This window comes from Capricornis sumatraensis, chromosome 3, assembly GCF_032405125.1.
Source record: "Capricornis sumatraensis isolate serow.1 chromosome 3, serow.2, whole genome shotgun sequence".
Lineage (NCBI taxonomy): Eukaryota > Metazoa > Chordata > Mammalia > Artiodactyla > Bovidae > Capricornis > Capricornis sumatraensis.
The window spans coordinates 122,207,665-122,226,631 of NC_091071.1; the positions used below are offsets into that span (position 1 = coordinate 122,207,665).

General features: G+C 41.8%; 1 non-coding gene across 1 annotated transcript; it reads left to right on the forward strand.

Annotated features, from left to right (window-relative positions):
• Positions 1-2,957: 2,957 nt before the first annotated feature.
• Positions 2,958-3,064, forward strand: LOC138077364 (U6 spliceosomal RNA). Its single transcript, XR_011144801.1, has one exon. It is a non-coding gene; the product is annotated as a U6 spliceosomal RNA (small nuclear RNA).
• Positions 3,065-18,967: the final 15,903 nt, after the last annotated feature.

An 18,967-nucleotide genomic window follows, 5' to 3' on the forward strand; every position in this document is an offset into this window, starting at 1 on the left:
AAGCTGCTATTTCACCAAGAAAGATCATGAACTTTAGTGAGTGGCTTAATTTCACATTGCTAAGAAAAAAGGGAGGCTGGATTCGAATCTATGTCTCTTTTGCTCCAAAACTCAAAAGCCTCCCCTGCTGCGAGGTTTTGTCTTTTTCCCAAGTCAAAGGGAAATAATGGATAGGGAACTTTTGAGCCGGAAAATTACATCCTTACATTTCAGTGAAAGAGCCTGTGGCCCAGAAGGAAAAATGGACTTGCTGTAGAGCATACAGCTAATTAATGACAGATCACAAAGCTAATAATGGGGAAGATTAACACTGAATTCCCAGGCTCCCAGACTCATCCACTGCAGCTCTTTCTGTTATGAGCTGTGTGACTTTCTTGAGGTTGTGAATGAAGTGATCATATGTCACAATATATTGCTTTAATTTTGCTGGCCAGAAACACAGTGCAAGAGGGTTATAATGGTAACCTACCTCACCAGGTTATTATTAAGAAGATTAAATTAAAAATTAATATAGGTAAAGCTCTATCACAATACCTGGGATAAAATTGGGAGCTGTTTATGTGTCAAGCAGGATAGCAAAACTGAAGTGCTCCTGGTTTGTACTTCCTGGTGCACCTGCCTTAATTTTCTCTGGAAGTGTCTCATTCATATCTCATTTTGATTTAAGACAGACATAGATACCTTGCAGCAAAGCTTTTCTCACCCATAGCCCAACGCCTCTGTATAGCTTTGTTTGGATATGCATAGCGTCTGGATAAAATCAGAAACTGTAGCATAGCACAGGTCATTTAAGTCTTAGAGGAAATGCCCCTTTGGATTTATGCTTAGAAATGCGAACCCAGTGGATTTCTGAGCAAGAGATACTGCTGGCTTATCCTCCAAACTAGGTTTAACAGACAACAATGATCCAGTTTATTTAAATCAATGTGCATTGATTTATAGCTGATGTTTTGATCCTTATATATTATGTCTTCTTAGAAGGGTACCTTTACTTAATCACTTAAATTTACTTGTTTGTTCCAAAAAGGAATAAGCTCCTTTCAGATATATGCTGAAGGCAAGAAATGTGCTGATTTAAGTCTCAGAACAATTCACACATAATATTATATTGAGTTGCTTCATTCCTGTAGTCGCCTTTCTAATTTAATGCATTCCAACATACAAACTCCCTAATAAATCAACCTTAAAGATTATTCTCTGTGTTATCAAAGGTCTGGCATCTAAATTTATTCAGCTCCTTCTAATACCCCTCAACATATACACAGACACACAACTTCTGATACTGTAGAACACAAAGGAGCCACCAGTTAATGTCTTAACAAAGGTGAACATCTTCTATTAACTTCTGCTGCTCTGATCCTGCAAACTGACTGAATTTATTTTCTGCAAGCTTTCCCTGTTCAGCCAGAGGACAGAAGGTTAGGGTATCAGCAAAAACTCTGGGTATGTGTGTACATGTATATCTATAATTCTTACATATGTATTATATGGATGTGTAGATTAAGTAGATTAATTTTGCATGAAATAAATATCAACATATACTAGATATACACTATATGCATTTACAGAATATGTTTATGAACATAATGATGCCTGCAAAGACTTGCTGATAATGGGAAATTTCACATAATTTGGGGAAGAATCCCATTTGTCCAAAAAATTTATAATCCTTCTATATATTTAATTTTTTTTTTTTTCAATTTCAACAGTCTTCAAAAGAAACCTAATCTTTGCTTTTTTGGAAGTAGAATGCTACAGTGGAAAGAACACAAACTTGTCCAAGAGTCTCAGTTCTGTAATTTATTGGCTACATTGCCTTGAGCAAGTTACTCAATCTTCCTGACCCTTAACCACCACAGTAGGAATAGCGGGTTAAAATTCATCAGATTATTGAGAAGAAGAAATGCCTCTTGAGCCCCCAGCATGTCTAGATTGCAGAAAAGCTTCAGAAAATGATTTTCCCTTCTTCCAAGTGTAGCAGAGGGGCCTAAAGGGTCACTGAAGGTTGTATCCTGGCACAAACTCAGAAAAATATTTGAGTTCTCCCTTCAGCAGGCCCTGTGCTCCTTGCTCACAGCCAGAAGGAGAGCAGGAAGATAGATGGAGATGTATTTTGGAAGTCAATGTGCTCTATAAATTCCAGGTATTAGTCTTATATATCTCAACTCTTGATGATCTATTCAAGTCTCTGAAATCCTTAATCCTGCAGGATTTCACAGCACTTGATTTTTATTAATACACAGAGGGATTCTTCTCTTCCTATTTTTTCTTCTGCCTTAGGCTACCACTATTTCTGCTTTTCCTCAGTTTTACTTGGGAGTGACACTTTCCTAAACCTCAAGCAAGGCTTATGTCTACTTCGTAAGCAACAAGAGATTTGGAAGAGAGATCAAATGGAGAAGCAAAAGAGAAGCTTTCTCACTAATTCTCTATCATCTTTCTTTAAGGTGAGGAATTCAGACATCTAGGCTTCTCCTCCTGTCTCTGCTTTTGCCCTGTCAGTCCATTAGTGTTCCCCCTTCAGTTCTGCATCTGAATGATTAGTACCTAGTGACTCTTCTAGAGCTTGCTTAGGTGTGATATCTCTCAGGAAGGCTTCAGAAACATCTGTGACCTGAAACATTCTGGCTGGATTAAATTCACACCCTGTGTCATCTCCACATTATTTCTTTGTTTGTTCTTCAAGAACATGAATTGTTTTGAAGGCAAAGACTATGGTTCTGGTCCCTGATATCTCAGGATCAGGTGTACAGCTGGTGTTCAGTAAAATCTGTTGTATTAACTGAGTCAATTCCTTTTGGTGGGAACAGAAATGGATCCAGACCTCACTGCAGTAGAGTTCTGTCAGCACTGTTCACTCTGTTATTTCCAAAGGGGGCTCTTAATAACTTCTGAATATATAAATGAAAATACAAAGTCAGAACTTTGTCAGAAACACGTTTAAAAATCATTTAATAGTGCTCGCTTCAGCAGCACATATGCTAAAATTGGAATGATACAGAGAAGATTAGCATGGCCCCTGCGCAAGGATGACATGCAAATTCATGAAGCGTTCCATATTTAGTATGGTACTGGCACAAAGACAGAAATATAGATCAATGGAACAAAATGGAAAGCCCAGAAATAAATCCACACACATATGGACACCTTATCTTCGACAAAGGAGGCAAGAATATACAATGGAGTAAAGACAATCTCTTTAACAAGTGGTGCTGGGAAAACTGGTCAACCACTTGTAAAAGAATGAAACTAGATTACTTTCTAACACCACACACAAAAATAAACTCAAAATGGATTAAAGATCTAAATGCAAAACTAGAAACTATAAAACTCCTAGAGGAGAACATAGGCAAAACACTCTCTGACATAAATCACAGCAGGATCCTCTATGATCCACTTCCCAGAAGACTGGAGATAAAAGCAAAAGTAAACAAATGGGATCTAATTAAAATTAAAAGCTTCTGCACAACAAAGGAAACTATAAGCAAGGTGAAAAGACAGCCTTTGGAATGAGAGAAAATAATAGCGAATGAAGCAACTGACAAACAACTAATCTCAAAAATATACAAGCAACTTATACAGTTCAATTACAGAAAAATAAACGACCCAATCAAAAAATGGGCCAAAGGACTAAATAGACATTTCTCCAAAGAAGACGTACAGATGGCTAACAAACACATGAAAAGATGCTCAACATCACTCATTATCAGAGAAATGCAAATCAAGACCACAATGAGGTACCATTTCACACCAGTCAGAATGGCTGCAGTCCAAAAGTCTAGAAGCAATAAATGCTGGAGAGCGTGTGGAGAAAAGGGAACCCTCTTACACTGTTGGTGGGAATGCAAACTAGTACAGCCACTATGGAGAACAGTGTGGAGATTCCTTAAAAAATTGCAAAAAGAACTGCCTTATGACCCAGCAATCCCACTGCTGGGCATACACACCGAGGAAACCAGAATTGAAAGAGACACATGTACCCCAATGTTCATCGCAGCACTGTTTATAATAGCCAGGACATGGAAACAACCTAGATGTCCATCAGCAGATGAATGGATAAGAAAGCTGTAGTACATATACACAATGAAGTATTACTCACCCATTAAAAAGAATACATTTGAATCAGTTCTAATGAGATGGATGAAACTGGAGCCGATTATACAGAGTGAAGTAAGCCACAAAGAAAAACACCAATACACTATACTAACATTATATATATATATATATATATATATATATATATATATATATATATATATGGAATTTAGAAAGATGGTAATGATGACCCTGTATGCGAGACAGCAAAAGAGACACAGATGTATAAAATGGACTTTTGGACTCTGAGGGAGAGGGAGAGGGTGGGATGATGTGGGAGAATGGCACTGAAACGTGTGTACTATCATGTAAGAAACGAATTGCCAGTCTAGGTTCGATACAGGATACAGGATGCTCGGGGCTGGTGCACGGGGATGATCCAGAGAGATGATATGGGGTGGGAGGTGGGAGGGGGGTTCAGGATTGGAAACTCATGTACACCTGTGGCAGATTTATGTCAATGTATAGAAAAACCAATACAGTATTGTAAAGTAAAACAAAGTAAAAATAAAAATTAAAAAAAATAATAAAAATTGTTTAATAGCTTTACTGATACATAGTTCAAATACTGTACAAGCCATTCATTTAAACAGCATAATTTATACCAACTCAGTGGACATGATTTTGAGCTAAATCTGGGAGATAGTGAAGGACAGGAGAGCCTGGGATGCTGTAGTCCATGGATTCAAAGAGTAGAACATGACTTAGTGACTGATGAACAACAAAATTATAGTCACAAATATATGCAACCATCATCATCTTGTCAGTTTAAGAATATTTTCATCACTTGTATAAGACACCCTGTATCCTTTAGCAAAGACAACCTTCTTTCATCCTCTTCCTCCAACCATGTTGTTGCTGCTGCTGCTGCTAAGCCTCTTCAACTGTGTCCAAATCTGTGTGACCCCGTAAATGGCAGCCCACCAGGCTCCCCCTTCCTTGGGATTCTCCAGGCAAGAACATTGGAGTGGGATGCCATTTTCTCCTCCAATAGATGAAAGTGAAAAGTGAAAGTGAAGTCGTTCAATCCTGTCTGACTCTTTGCAACCCCATGGGGTTTTCCAGGCAAGAGTTCTGGAGTGGGGTGCCAATGCCTTCTCTGTCCACCAGCCATAAGAAGCACTAATCTATTTTCTGTCTTTATAGATTTATCTGCTGCAAATATTTCTCGTAAATGGAATGATAAAATGGCGATGCTTCTCTGGTTGTCTTCTTTCACTTAGTACAAAGTTTTCATGGTTCATCTAGGTAACATGATTTTGGGGCTCCAAAATCACTGCAGGTGGTGACTGCAGCCATGAAATTAAAAGACGCTTACTCCTTGGAAGAAAAGTTATTACCAACCTAGATAGTATATTCAAAAGCAGACACATTACCTTGCTGACTAAGGTCCGTCTAGTCAAGGTCCATCATGGATTTTCCTGTGGTCATGTATGGATGTGAGAGTTGGACTGTGAAGAAAGCTGAGCACTGAAGAATTGATGCTTTTTAACTATGATGTTGGAGAAGACTCTTGAGAGTCCCTTGGACTGCAAGGAAATCAAAGCAGTCCATTCTGAAGGAGATCAACCCAGGGATTTCTTTGGAAGGAATGATGCTAAAGCTGAAGCTCCAGTACTTTGACCACCTCATGCGAAGAGCTGACTCATTGGAAAAGACTCTGATGCTGGGAGATATTGGGGGCAGGAGGAGAAGGCGACGACCGAGGATGAGATGGATGGATGGCATCATGGACTCGATGGACGTGAGTCTGAGTGAACTCCAGGAGATAGTGATGGACAGGGAGGCCTGGTGTGCTGCGATTCATGGGGTCGCAAAGAGTCAGACGCGACTGAGCGACTGAACTGAATTGAACTAGATAGCATGTATCAATACATCATTTTTTTATGGATTAGTATTGTTCCCTTGTATAAATATACCACACTTTGCATTACTTATTCATCAACTGATAGACCTTTGGGCTTCATTTACAAGTTCTTGGATGACATATGCTTTATTTGTTTTGAAACGGCAATCCACTCCAGTACTATTGCCTGGAAAATCCCATGGATAGATGAGCCCGATAAGTTACAGTCCATGGGGTCGCAAAGAGTCGGATACGACTGAGTGACTTCACTTTCACTTTCACTTATACCTGGGACTAGAATTTCTAGATCATTTTGTAAACCTTAGGTTTAATTTTTTGAGGAGCATAAAATGTTTCAAAGAAGATGCAACATTTATGGTTGGACAAGGTTGAGCAACTGAACAATAAACCAAACAAGTCACCCACTTGAAATGTACAATTTAATGTTTTTTGTTTGCTTCTCTGTTTGTCTGTTTTAGTATGAGCCATACTTCCTGGAGAAGGGAATGGCAACCCACTCCAGTATTCTTGACTGGAGAATTCCATGAACGGAAGAGCCTGGCGGGCCACAGTCCCTAAGGTCCCAAAGAGTTGGACACAACTGAAGCGACCTAGCAGTCAGCAGTCATACTTTCTCATTTTTTTGGTCTATTTTTTTTGTTTGTTTGTTTTTCCAGAATTAGGTCATTTTAAATTGCATGTAGTAATTTTGAAAATAAATTTCTCTTCTCTACTTAGGATTTGTTGTTTCTGTTTATTGTTGTGTGTTTGCTTAGTAACTTTTGTGAAATAATTCTACAAAGTCTATATTTTTTGCCATTTAAGTATAATGAAGTCTACGTGGACATCTTAATATCATCTAATAATTGAACGTAAATTTGCTTAAATGTCTGGAACTAGCAAGTATCCCAGTCTTTGTCAATAGGCTGTATGTTTTTTGGGGCACCTGTTAAATGCTAAGCCAGCAAGTTGACAATTCAGCCTTTCCTTTCTGCATGTGTAGGACCTCAAGTTTTGTAAGGAATCTGCCTGCCAGTGCAGGAGACACAGGAGACTTGGGTTCCATCCGTGAGTCAAGAAGATCCCCTGGAGAAGGAAATGTCAATCCACTTCAGCATTTTTTCTGGGATAACCACATGGACAGAGAAACCTGGCAGGCTATAGTCCATGGGGTTTCAAAGAGTCAGACACAAATAAACATGCATGTGGGTGTGCATGCACACAAACACACAAACACACACACACACACACACACACACGGTACTAGAACATCTTATGGAGTCTTCTGACCATGTGCCTTGCCCTTAGCAAATGCAGAGTACACAGACTTCTATAATCCCAAGAATATGCCAGAGCTTTTTAAAGCCTCCTATGAATATGTCATTCCCCAGTTTTTCCTTAAAGATTTTTGTATAACTATTATTTGTTCAAACTTCCATCCACTGCCTTTAGCAGCTGTAAGGTTAAACAATTGTTACTTCTTTTTTTAACCAAAGCCCCAAGGAAGAGGCTATTCACAAAGACTGAGTTCCAAGTTAGGACAAAGGAAGAAATACTAGAGAGTGGGGAACTGCCAGAGAAGGCAATAATAGCAATTCTTGAAAACAGGGATTTGAAAGAGCACCAATCCCATTTTGCCTCCTCCAGTGGCCATTCTGCAAGTTTTACCATGACTGTTGGTTGTTCATTTTAAGGCTACCATGAAGCTGGGAATGAAACAGCACATGTTAAAATACTATATGTTTCATTCTTACTCTTGAATTTCAGCCACTTTTATTAAATAAGCATTCCTTGAACTGCTGCAAGACTTTGGTTAATTTCCAGACTTAAAAGTTATCCTGACAATTTTTTTTTCTGGTTCTCTTATTGTTCTTTATGAAGCAGATTTTTGCAGTTTTTAAGTTCTTAGTTTGGCATTTTCACTGACAACCACTCTCCTACCAAGTTGTGAATTTTTAAAATCGTGTTTCAGTTAACTGTTTTCAGATATCACAAAATATTGTGTCTCTTCATGGGGAATAGACGATGGGGGCGTGTGTCATTTCCTCGGTTCTGTCCCATCGCAACAAAAATTTAAAGCGACACATGGGCCAGCATTACAGCCCTCAGATGGACCAGTGTTACAGCTCTTGGATGGGCCAGTGTTACAACTCTGTGCTACAGATCAGTTTTATTTAGAAAGTAAAGGAAAATACATCCTCAAAGTGTGAAGGAATGCTGACCCAAAATACTTGAAGAGAAGAGAGGCCCTGGCCCAATTTTGGCTGCTCTTTTTATGTTTTTCCTCCTTGCCCAGGGCCTGCCCTCTGTAAATTGGGCTAGCCAGGGGTGCTGTTTGTTTTACCTGAGGCCCTCACTCTAGTCCTCGGACCTTTCTTTGTTTTATCTTTGTGGGGCTTTTCCCTTCTTTGTCGTTTAGTCACAGTCATTTTGGACTCCCTATTTTCATATTCTAACTACTTAACATTCCCCCCTCAAGAGATGGGAGGCCCAATTCTTTGGAAATAGGGGTGTCAAGGTCTTTCTGGCTACTTCCTGCTGAACTGGGATGACGAGGGGCATTGGGTATCCCCCTCTTGCTAGTCTCAATCCTCAGAGTCCTCATAGTGGTGTTCAACTAAGAGTGAGTGATATTTTCTGTGGTCAGTTGTAGTTCTATATATCCTTGTTGAACTGGCACTGCATGTTGTAGCTTGTTGACAGGTGTATTGAGTGTTCTCTTCTGTTTTCTTCCATGGCTTGACTTGTGAGTAGTGAATCCAGGAGTCATGTCCTGGTACATTGACTGCTGTGGGGGTAGAAAGTATTACAGGGTAGGGGCCCTTCCATGTGGGCTGGAGTTGAGCCTTTGGGGACCCATCTTTCCTGACTTTATGTAGGACTTGAATCTCTAAAGGATATAGAGGTGACTCTTTAGAATCTTTTGAGTCCTAGTTGACATTCCGCAAGCATATATCCTGCTGGAATTGCTCAATGGCCATCATATAAGACTGGAGGGTCTTATTGGCAAGAAGGACAAGAGGAGACCTCTTGCCCTATAGTTGTTTGAAGGCCAGTTCCTCTGAAGGAACTCTCTAGTAATCTTTGGAAGGCCTTCTCCCCTAAATGAGTGGTGGCATGTAAGGAGTTAACCTTCCATTGGAGGTTCCCAGGCAGAAAAGGAGTCTCTGCTTTTGAAACCACCCCATATGATCTTCTTGAAAGCCCTCACTCTTAGCTTTAAGAGTCTCACCTTCAGTATATGAAAGGGTTCCTGGCAAATTAGTCTGTGGAACTAAGGTTTGCTGTTGCCAAATCACTTCAGTAGTGTCCAACTCTGTGCGACCCCATAGACAGCAACCCACCAGGCTGCCCCATCCCTGGGATTCTCCAGGCAAGAACACTGGAGTGGGTGGCAACTCCTATTAGGTCATTGATCTATAATGCTTCTTTCTTAGATGCCTGATCAGCTGCTTGGTTCCCTTGTGCCACTTCCATGCTCCTTTTTCTATGACCTTTACAGTGGAAGAATGAAACCTCAGTGGGCAGATGGACTGCCTCCAAGAGCCTAAGGATTTGATCACCTTATTTGATTGGGGACCCTCGGGTCATCAAGTGGTCTCTTTCTTTCCAAATAACAACATGTGCATGTAGCATCAGAAAGGCATACTTGGAGTCAGTGCAAATGGCTACTCTCTTTCCGTTTCCCAGCTCTAAAGCTCAAGTCAGGGCTATGAGCTCAGCCAATTGGGCTGAAGTACCTGGTGGCAAAGGTTTAGCCTCTACGGTCTCAAAATTGGAGACTACTGCATATCCAGCTCTTCTTTTTCCATCCAAGACAAATCTGCTTCCATCAATGTACCATATTTCCTCAGGATTGGTCAGACGATCATCTGACAATGCCTCATGGGGTTTTGTACAGTGGTCCAAAGTTTCTAGGCAAGAGTGAAAGAAAAGAGAGCTCTTGGGGGCGGGGGGTGGCAGGAGTGTAGCTGGGTTAAGAATCTAACAAATGGATATAGTCAGGCCTAGATTTTCCATCAGCACTACTTGATATCTAAGGATCCTTTGCTCAGACATCCATAAATGGCCTTTCCCATTCAGGAGTTGTTTCACTTTTTGGTTGGTAAAAATAGCTTGCCCCCAAGAGAGAGTTTTAAAGCATCTTCTATCAGGACTGCAATAGCTGCAAGATTTCAAAGGCAGGAAAGATCTCTTCCCAATAAGGGTGTAGGACACTCAGGGACCACCAGAAACTGGCAGGAAAATATTTGTCCTTCCCAGCAACAAAGAAGTGCTTGGGTGAATCTTTTGTAATTGTTTGCCCTATAATACCCCAAATGGTACAAGTTTGGGAGGAGAAAACTCAGGAAAAAGTAGGTAATCCCTGTGTCAATCAAGAAATTCTCACAGCTACCTGCCACATCCAGCTGTACTCATGGCTCCGGCCCCATGATGGTTATCTGTGACAGGCAGGCTGGCTGGAGTGGGCCAATTTGGTCCTGTTGAACCATTGTGCGGGAAGGCTTAGTGCTTGACCTGGAGGCTCTTGGGTGCCAAGGGCAGAGAGCCGCCCAATGTACCAATTGAAGACATTGTAGCAAGCTGTTTTAGGAGGCTTCTCATGGTTTGGACACTCTTTGGCCCAATGTCTCACCTGTCTACAAATTAGGCATTTCCCTCATGCCTTCTCCTTTAAAGACTCAGGGTTTGTCATAGGGCCTCCCTGGAGGGTAGCCAACACTTGGGCCCGCCTTGTTTCTTTCTTTTTCTCCCTTTCTTGGGCCTTGGCCTCTCTCTCCTGTGCTCTGTTATAAAAAGTATTGGTAGCTGTCTGGACCATCTCATCTAAAGAGGCAACAGGGTCCTGTTACTGTAGTTGTTGTGACTTTATCCTGATGTCTGATGCACATTGGGACAGGAATTTGTCCTTTAAAATAACCTGTCCTTCATAAGAGTCCAAGTCCAGATTGGTAAACTTTCAGAGGGCCTCTTTTAGCCTTTCCAGAAAGGCAATGTGATTCTCAATGGGCTCCTGAGTTATTGCTAAAATTGGTCACAGTCCCACAAGTAATAGGCTTCCTTCTATTTCCATTGGTGGACTTCCTTAGGGGTGAGTCTTTCTGAAGTTTATCCTACCCAGTACTGTTGCAACCTGAGAGCCAGGTGTCCCCAGGTCAGGGTGCAGATCCCCAGGCAAGCTGAGGCATGACAGCCTCCTGGAGATCGAATCCCTGGGCAGGTTGACCTTCTGAGAATTGGGCCCCTGAGCAGGTCGAGGCATATTTACCTCCTGGGACCCCTGGACTAGCAGATCCCTGAGCAGGTTGAAGTGTAACCACCTCCCAGTGACCAGAACCCTAGTCAAGTGAACTTCCTATGATCCTGGGCTGATGGATCCCCAAACAGGCTAGGTATGACAACCTCTTGGGGACCATATCCTTAGGCAGGTTAAGGCAGGTCAACCTCCTGGGACCTCCTGGGCTGGAGTTGAGCATCCCCGAGGTCTCCAGCATGACCAGTGCTAGGTAGGATTAAGGGGTGCTTATTTAACTTATATGCAGAGTACATCATGAGAAACACTGGGCTGGAAGAAGCACAAGCTGGAATCAAGATTGCCAAAAGAAATACCAATAACCTCAGATATGCAGATGACAACACCCTTATGGCAGAAAGTGAAGAGGAACTAAAAAGCCTTGTAATGAAAGTGAAAAAGGAGAGTGTAAAAGTTGGCTTAAAGCTCAACATTCAGAAAAATAAGATCATGGCATCTGGTCCCATCACTTCATGGGAAATAGATGGAGAAACAGTGGAAATAGTGTCAGACTTTATTTTTTGGGGCTCCAAAATTACTGCAGATGGTGATTGCAACCATGAAATTAAAAGACACCTACTCCTTTGGAAGAAAAGTTATGACCAACCTAGGTAGTATATTCAAAAGCAGAGACATTACTTTGCCAACAAAGGTCTGTCTAGTCAAGGCTATGGGGTTTTTCCAGTGGTCATGTATGGATGTGAAATTTGGACTGTGAAGAAAGCTGAGTGCTGACGAATTGATGCTTTTGAACTGTGGTGTTGGAGAAGACTCTTGAGAGTCCCTTGAACTGCAAGGAGATCCAACCAGTCCATTCTAAAGGCGATCAGCCCTTGGATTTCTTTGGAAGGACTGATGCTAAAGCTGAAACTCTAATACTTTGGCCACCTCATGTGAAGAGTTGACTCATTGCAAAAGACTGTGATGCTCGTAGCCATTGGGGGTATGAAGAGAAGGGGACAACAGAGGATGAGTTGTCTGGATGGCATCACTGACCCGATAGACATGAGTTTGGGTGAACTCTGGGAGTTGGTGATGGACAGGGAGGCCTGGCCTGCTGCAATTTATGGGTTTGCAAAGAGTCAGACATGACTGAGTGACTGAACTAAACTGAACTGAATTCTAACTTATTGCTAGTTTGTTCACCACAGATGGAAATAGATATCATGATGTAAACCAATCCAAGCGTGTCCCCTGAGACTGAGAACCTGGTGAAACAGTCATAAGACTTAATCTCTTATTGCTCTGAGAGAATGTAAGTCAATGATTTTCTCCCCTAGTCCTCCATAGGAGCAGCTCAGGGTGCTTTCCAATGGTAAACTTTTCATTGTCATAGACCCACTTTAGGTAATAATAGAAGTAATGACAAAGGATTGGGTTATCTGGTCCTGTTAGGGGCACTAAGAGTATTTTAATAATAGGCTGGGTGGACCAACGTTGCCTGTAAGGGGGAAGGATCTTGGTTGCAGGAGTTAGTAAATTTATAAAATGCAACAGACCAGATGTTCCATTAAAGTGGAGTGGAGATTTGATCCAGGGGCATGTTCATAACTTCAGGAGAAAGGTGGTAAGAATTTGGGCCCAAACAGCCTACTGGGCTAACTCCCCAAATGGCAAACACTATCCCTGGAAGCCCAATTGCCCTAGAAAGGATGCCAACAGATGGACTTCTAGCAGGCATTGTGTGTCTGTCACCCGCCTTAGCAGGTTCACTGAGAGATGCTGTTGTTGCACATGTTGTAGGAAACATGGGAGATGAAGGCCTGAATATCTAGAGGGATTGGATATTATACAGTATCTCCTCCCAAGGGCCAACTATTTTCTGGTTGTACCCTAAGAAGATTGTAGAGGCAACATTGTGAGTCTGGATGAGGCTTAGGAAAAGAGCATGAAACAGGAGGGGAAAGGGCAGGGCAAAACTTTTGAAAGAATGATATAGCACAAGGGCATAACATAAGCCAATTAAAATCAAATGGGTCCAAGATGACAAGCCAAATTCAACTAAACCTTGATACCCAATCTGTAAGCTAAATGACACACTCAGAGGTAGCAAGACTGTTCCATGGCACTGTTAAAAGACAGAGAAATGGTTGGTTCCCCAATGGTTGGGATGATCCTCCCACTCATTAGCATATGAATTCACCCAAAACCTAGCCACACCACATTCCAAGGCCACAGCACTTACCCTCTGTGATGCCCCACACCCTTAGGAATGTGCTTCTCTCTGAATCTGAACAAATCCACTTCTTACCTGCCAATGTGTCTCTCACTGAATTTTTACAATGAGACATCAGAGCCTTAGCTTCATTAGATCCTGAAACCAGGAACCATGGGTTTTGGCTGGGCTCAAGTCCTGGGAGAGAGGACCTGAAGGACAGGAGGAAAAAGCAGTGGGGAAAACATGCCGCGGAATCCCCTTCATAACCTGCCAGAAAATCTGCTAAATACCTGACCCGTGCTCACAGTTTTCATTGGCCTGATCCTTGGCACAAAGAAGATTAGGGACAGAAAAACCCCCACCAGCTTGGGTAACAGCTACTGGAGCCCAGCAGATAGTGGAGACTTTGGGATATAATGAGGAAGAACCCCTGCCAGAGCCCCTCAATTGCACCCACTGCTGCTCACCTGTTCAAAGGGGTTCGAGGGAAAAAGAAACAAGAGATTGTAAAGGAATTAAGATTTTCTTAGGCATATGTTCTTCCAACCATAGGAACAAGGACCTGGAGGTCTTCTGGAATCTGAGACTGAGTCGTGTGAGCTTTCTGCTGAGTTGGTTTTTCACTGTCCCAGTTGCCAGCACCCTGGGCTTCTTGTCACTTCCCCTCCACTGAGTTTTCTTCATGTTCAGCTTCCACCATGGGAGCCTTTGCCAAGTTGGGCTCCTGATGTCCTTGGACTCCAAGGAGATCCAAGCAGTCCATCCTAAAGGAAATCAGTCCTGGGTGTTCATTGGAAAGATTGATGTTGAAGTTGAAACCCCAATATTTGGCCACCTGATGTGAAGAGATGACTCATTTGAAAAGCCCCTGGCGCTGGGAAAGATTGAGGGCAGGAGGAGAAGGGGATAACAGAGGATGAGATGGTTGGATGGCATCACTGACTCAATGGACATGGATTTGGGTAGACTCAGGCAATTGGTGATGGACAGGGAGGTCTGGCATGCTGCGGTTCATGGGATCGCAAAGAGTCGGACACGACTGAGCAGCTGAACTGAACTGAAATGAAAGGTCCTTTGCCTCCTCCTTGTGGGGGTCTCACTGCTGAGGTTGTTTCAGCCAGGTTAAGTCCAAGAAGCAGCACAATAGATGTAGGGGGAGTGCATAATTTCCTCGGTTCTGTCTCATTGCAAGAAAAATTTAAAGTGATGCATGGACCAGCGTTACAGCCCTTGGGCGGACCAGTGTAACAGCTCTTGGATGGGCCAGTGTTACAGCTCAGTTTTATTTAGAAAAGTAAAGGAGTATACATCCTCGAGGCGTGAGGCAATGCTGACCCAAAGGACTCAGAGAGAAGAGAGGCCCTGGCCCAATTTTGGCTGCTCTTTTTATATGTTTTTTCTCCTTGCCCAGGGCCTGCCCTATGTAAATTGGGCTAGCCAGGAGTGCTATTTGTTTTGTTCGAGGTCCTCAGACAAAAGGTTCTCAGACCTTTCTTTGTTCTATTTTTGTGGGCTTTTCTCTTTGTCTTTTAGCTATCGCCATTTTGGACTCCTTTCTCCTATTCTAACTACCTAACAACTGTTTTCAGATTTCACAAAATATTGGATTTCTGACACGCCATTAAACTGATTTGTCTGTTGATTCATTCAACGTTCATTCATCCTCACCTAATGCTATATTCCAGGCATAACAAGCCATTTGTTGTTTTTCTAACATGCTACAGCCAAGCATTAGCTTTTAAATCTGAACAACTTACTCTCTCTGTTCAAATACCTTATTCTCCTTCCTGCCATTGACCAAGACAACTTCTATTTCTGAATGGTGATTGCAATTTTTATGCTTGATATTCTACTCTATTTTCTAACATTGAACTCAACACTTTTAATGTTTTATTTTTTTAAAAAAAAACAATGATTTGGAGAACCTGAACCCAACTTTGGAATATTTATAAGTGTGTTCAGTAGACTGATTTACCTTCAGAGGATATTGACGTCATGGGAAGGCAAATCAAGATCTACAGAGGATCCACAGATATCCTCTTATGTGCACAGAACGTGGCTACACAAGAGGTCTGACTTATTCTTGTTAAACAAGGGCAGGATTCCTCTGGCAGCAACCAGAGCAACCTCAGACTATGACAAAAATTTTCTCTAAGCTGTTTTGCCAGAACAACAGAGGTACTTATTTTGAAAATTATCTCCCATTGCCCTTATGGCTGAATCCAAATACAATGATTCTTCATCTCTACTGTCTACCATAGAAAATGATTCTGGTGACAGTTGTTTGACACTGGCTTCTTCATGATGCTTAGCATCATAAAAATTTGACTGGTGTATTTTTAGCATGCACTTAACACCACTGCCCACTTACCAAACAGAGAAAAATATTATTTGTTTCACCTTTAGAATCTCAATAAAATCCATTTTACTCTTGCTTTCTACACTATTTAATAAAGTTTCTAAATATAAGAATACTTGAAAGTGAAAGAGAAAGTGAAGTAGCTCAGTCATATCTGACTCTTTGCAACCCCGTGGATTTTTGCCTACCAGGCTCCTCCCTCCATGGGATTCTCCAGGCAAGAATACTGGAATGGGTTGCCATTTCCTTCTCCAGGGGATCTTCCCAACCCAGGGATCAAACCTGGGTATCCCACATTGCAGGCAGACGCTTTAACCTCTGAGCCACCAGGGAAGCCTTAGTAAACTATATTTTGGAAAAGAGGGCATATTCAAGTTAAATTATAGACTCTCTGTGCCAGTGTCTTTTAGTCTCTAATATGTTTGTACATTATATAACCTTATTTCCTTCCCATAATCTTCAAATGGCCTGAAACTCTCCTGCAAGCATCAGTAAGCACTTTGCCCACCATTCCTTTTCAATATCAAAAGAGTTGGTACGTTTAAAGTTTTGTCTAGATTTTCATAGTCTTAATTTCTTAATCTCTCTGAGTCCTTGACGTCTAAACCTTCCTTCAGTTCAGATTAAAATGGGACCATTAAATCCTGTTCAATTCTAGTGCCTGCAGGCGGAGAAGGAAGTGGCAACCCACTCCAGTGTTCTTGCCTGGAGAATCTTCGGGAGCCCGGTGGGCTGTCGTCATGGTGTCACACGGAGTCGGACACGACTGAAGTGACTTAGCAGCAGCAGCAGCAGCAGGCTATGACTCTAATTTCATATTTCAAATGTTTGTACATTATTTCCATGCTGTTATTGTATATGCCATTCTGATTTTACTGACCAACTCCAGCCTGAAGGCTTCCCAAGCATTTTCTGCTTCAAACTCAACCTAAATGAACACATGAGCGCTCATGAAGTCTTCCTTGTCCTCTTGGTCTACATTCTGAAAATTTGCCATGACTATTTGCTGATGCAGGCTCCCTGAAACACTCCCAGACCCTGCTTTTCTGGGATCAGATTAAGATGCTCAGCCATCAGGCTAGGGTGTCCTGATTTGTTTTCTGATTTCTGCAAGTTGCCATTTCCAGGACATATGATCTCAAGCACTTCCAGTGAAAAGTCCAAACTGTATGTTACAATGAAAAAAAGAAAACAAGCAAAAGAAGAAGGGGAAAACAACAACAACTATTCCACCAAATAATTCAATGAGCAACAACTTCAAGGAATTTACAGGTAGGAAAACAATTAGCAAACCAGAATGGTCAGCTACATAAAACAACTCTTGTCTAGTACCTTCTCTTAGATGGAGCCCCTGAATGGCAATGAGTCACTGCTACAAAAAACTTGTCCATTGTTCTCCTAGAACCAGAATGGGGTGCATTATGGTTCTGCTGAAGGTACACTTATTTCTGGTCCTATCTTTCTGTTTTCATCTCTGCTTTCTTGCCCTTCTCAGATCTTGTTCTCAATGCCTCTGAACCATTACTTTTCACCAAGTGAAAGTGAAAGTGCCAGTCGTGTCTGACTCTTTGTGACCCCATGGACTATACAGTCCATGGAATTCTCCAGGCCAGAATACTAGAGTGGGTAGCCTTCCCCTTCTCCATGGGATCTTCCCAACCCAGGGATTGAACTCAAGTCTCCTGCATTGCAGGATGAGTCTTTACCAGCTGAGCCACAAGGGAAGCCCAAGAATACTGGAGTGGGCAGCCTATCCCTTTGCCAGTGTATCTTCCCAACCCAGGAATTGAACCAGGAATGTTCTCTCTAAACACAGGATTCTTTGTGTCCAGAATGCTCTTCCCTAATTTTTTCTTTGCTCCTTACTCTTACAAGCTCAGCTTAGGCATATCTGGCAAGCAAATTTGTCAAAATCCTTCTTTTATGCTCCAGATATGCCCTTCCTCTATCTCTTCTGCTAGTTTGATCACTGTTATTATAATTGCTATTTACTTTTCTCTTTCCACCATCAGAAAGGGATCTCTTTGAAGCTATTCCCATGTGTCTCCCACTATATTCCCCAACAGAAGTTAATTAAATACCAAAATAAGACTTATTTGTATGCATGGTGACAATGCACACACACACACACATGCTCATGCACACACACACACACACACACACACACACACACACACGTCCATATTTTGATTATCATTGTCAAGCTGGATTGAAGAATTTACACTTAACTAGATACACCCCCAAAACTCTCACACAAGAGCTTTTCTTTCTCCCAGAAGAGTGGTTTTGCCCCATTTTAATTTCAGTTTTAAAGCCACTAACCCTTTTTTTTCTGTGCGCAAATTGTCAGTCTTGAAAGAGTGCTGAGAATGACACCGAGCACAAATGAGCAATGCCAGTGCAGAAGAGCCACTGTCATTTAAAACGCATCTCAAATGGTAGAGTTCTGATGGATTCACTTCTCCTTCTTGTCCTTGAGAACCAGCAGGGGTACCCGTGTTGGGTAATAATTGTTCTGCTTTGCTTGAAGGCATAGCACTTGACTTATAAGACATTGATTCATTTGGATCTTGTGTCTAGTCCAGCCCAAGGGCATTCCCCACTGTTGAAATTGACATGGAACAGGAAGAGATAAATGTGTGAAGTCTGGGGCTTTGGGGAACCCTGAGGCTGCTATTGATGAGGCAGTAGCTGTGGAAGTTGGTTCCTGTGGCTCTTCTCCATCACAGAGAAGGCAGACTGACTCCTGACTAGAAGTGAAACCACTTCCACCACCAGCATATTGAAAACCATCTTTGCATAGCTTCAGAGAGAAAGAGAAACATTGAGGGAGCTTCCAGAATTAACAGATGGAGACTAGAGATAAAATCAGCAAAGGAGAACATGTCTTCTTGAGTCCTCGGGCTCTGTGTTCCTTCAACATATGGAAGTTCAGCCCATTTACTTTTTAACCCTATGTAACCCTAACATCACTAAAGCCCCTTCAGAATTCAATAAGAACTCGAACCAAGACACCCTCCTATCTTTTTGCTAAACAATTCTTGGGTAATGCATATCTTTCCTGCTTCTGAACTCATCAATATGAAGATGGTCAAAGATTGTTTATTCCTAGAACTACTTGTCCCTAGAAAATACAACTGCACCTCAGTTACTTTAGTTCACTCATTGAGGCTAACATCTTGTTCATATATTCACTTTGACAACTACTCACACCCA